This window comes from Schistocerca cancellata, chromosome 8 (assembly GCF_023864275.1).
Source record: "Schistocerca cancellata isolate TAMUIC-IGC-003103 chromosome 8, iqSchCanc2.1, whole genome shotgun sequence".
Lineage (NCBI taxonomy): Eukaryota > Metazoa > Arthropoda > Insecta > Orthoptera > Acrididae > Schistocerca > Schistocerca cancellata.
Window position 1 is genome coordinate 95,548,977 of NC_064633.1, and position 3,132 is coordinate 95,552,108.

The window sequence follows — 3,132 nt, forward strand, 5'->3', positions numbered from 1 at the left end:
TAAGCAGGTTTAAATGGATGGAGCTTACGGTAGTTGTGCAGAGATGAAGAAATCTGTGTATGGTAAATAAATGTAGAGAACTGCATCAAACCAGTCTGCGGAATGTAGACCACAGCGATAACAATGGGGATTTACAACGTGGTAGCATCTGCGTTGCTATTTGTCTATGCATTTACTTAATTTTTTCGAATAGTACAAGCGTCCGTTACATTCTCAAATGGCTCTGAGCACTATGCAACTTAACTTCTGAGGTCATCAGTCACTTAGAACTAATTAAACTTAACTAACCTAAGGACATCACACACATCCATGCCCGAGGCAGGATTCGAACCTGCGACCGTGGCGGGCGCTCGGCTCCAGACTGAAGCGCCTAGAACCGCACGGCCACTCCGGCCGGCTGTTACATTCTCCTCAACACACGTTGAAATATACGAGTATAAGGAATTGGTTGAAATGTGAGTCATGTAATAGAGACACGGGACTGTGACAGTGCAGAGTAAAAATTATAATTTAATAATAAATGGAGTACGCAGTAATGATAGGACTACCTGTAACATCATTCAACACGACAACTCTTAAAAATGGATATTCTAAATAAATCACAGAGACTTTCACGCCAAGATTCGCTGGCTTGGACGTTATGCAAAATCGGCTTATCGGCGGCTCGTGAAAATGTTTGTCAGCCTCTGCGATCGAAGCGCATGTGCGATGAGACGTCACTGGGTCTGAATGTATCATGAATATTTCTGACAACAAATTCGATCCTTTAAGCCATGAGATTTATTTCTACAATTTGATGAGAATCACACTTTCAAGTCATCTCTTACATCGGACGAGGGTTTCACATACTCAACACTCTTTTTCATCATAGTCAGCTAAGAAGTAACTATGTTTTTAATATGGCATATAGTAACATAGTCGTACAAATGGAATTAAAAATTATCTGACCGTTTGTAGAGAAAATCTGAATAAACAGCACTGACTTAAGACTAACAAAATTTATAAGGTACTTCAGTGCCTGTGTTGCTAGGAAGAACAGTGTAATGTTGCTGCGGACATGTTCCTCGGACATCCGCTGTGCCAGGCAGCAACTTTCAACTCAAATATCCTGCCCTGTACGGGAATTACAGTGCGAGTACAGGTTGTGACGCAGCAACGGCTACATATGGAAGTTTTGGTTTGGCTGTGTGCCGTACAGCAAAAGCGGTTAAGGCATCCACTCGAAAAGAGCGGGAAATTCGGGATTTCATGCATATATTGTAAATAAAATTAATATTGACAGTAATAGTATTACTGCTTCTAATGCTGCCACCATAACAATAGTAACAACAATAATTATTACTGTAATAGTGATTTAGCGATACAGAATGTAATTAAGAGTTTTTTAAAGCCATTTCTGATGTAGCGAGTTCTGAGGGAAAGAAATTTAAGTGCACTGCACTAGCCAAGAGCATTGCAACAAGTGGCAGATCTGGTCGGAAAGAAGGTTGTGCTGAAATAAGGTAGATATTCCACTAACCATCATTTGAAGCTGAAAATGTTATTCATTTTTCTGATATAAAGTGGGATGTCATTGCAGAGTCTGGTTCATGATACTGAAGAGGACATCGAGAAAGTGGGTGAGTAATGGAGTGGAAGATGATTTTGTTCTGATAGGATCGAGTATTTCTACTGTGAGGGACAGTGGACTTCGAAAAGACAGTAGAGGAGACGGAGTGTAAGGCAGTTTCTTTTCCAAGTCGATAAAGAAGAGACTTTTCATATTTTTGTAGTGCTTGGTGACCAGCTGACACCTTTTTGCACACTGCCGGTATGTCCACAGTCCAATTTAGCCTCCAATCTGTTATTACTCCTAGACTCTTTGCTGAAGGAGAGAAATTGATATTTGTACTATTAATCATTATACGAGGGTAATCGCAAAAGTAAGGTCTATTTTCTTATAAGTACACAAACCAGTTTATTTCTACAATGGTTTATATCGGTTTACAGCTTGAACATTTAGCTATTTTTCGACATAATCACCATTTCTATCGATGCATTTTTGTAGACGCTGTGGCAGTGTTTGTATGCCCATGTCATACCAGCTCGCCACCATGCTGTTCAGAAAGTTATGAACCTCTGCTTTCACCTCGTCGTTGGAGTTGAATCGCTTTCCGACCAAATGTTCTTTTAACCTAGGGAACAGGTGATAGTCACTGGAAGCAAAGTCAGGGCTATAGGGTGGGTGGGTGATTATGTTCCACTGAAACTGTTGCAGGAAAGCAATGGTATGCCGAGGGATGTGTGGGCGATCGTTGCCGTAGAGAATGTGTACGCCCTTGCTTAACATTCCGCTTCTCCGGTTCTGAATTCACCGTTTGAGTTTTTTCAGAATCGCACAGTCCCTATTGTGGTCCCAGTGATTCACCTCTGACGACGAGGTGAAAGAAGAGGTTCATAACTTTCTGAACAGCATGGTGGCGAGATGGTATGACATGGGCATACAAAAACTGCCGCAACATCTACAAAAATACATCGACAGAAATGGTGATTATGTCGAAAAATAGCTAAATGTTCAACTTGTACACTGATGTAAAGCATTGTAGAAATAAACAGGTCTATGTACTCATAAAAAAATAGGAGACCTTACTTTTGGGACTACCCTCGTAGATGGTAGGGATGCCCGATATTTTGGGCTAATGACACTAGTATTGTAAGGTGGCGTGGTCTCCTGACCTTCATTTCTTACATATTCCGACCTCATTATCGTATTCTGCGTATCAAGACGTTTCATTCGAGCCCAAACTCGATAGCGTAGAGTCAGTTTTACATATTTCCATTTAATCGATATGCAGATGTAATAAATAAATCTCAAGTTCGCACCGAGATTAAAAAGTCGAGACTGGCGTACACAAACATTCAAGACACGATGGCCTCAGGAGTTTTTGTTCGGCAGAGGCAATCAGCCCGCTGGAAAGTTGGTAGGAGGGTGGGTTAGCACACAGCAATGCCGGCCGGCCGACCACCCATGTACCAAAACAGTTTTTGCCAGAGAAGAGGTAATGTGGCCTGCGTGTTCACCTTAAATGCAAAACCCGCTGTATTCTTTGGGTCAGGCCCAGCATACCCATTTTTTGATGAATCTAGTGCGCG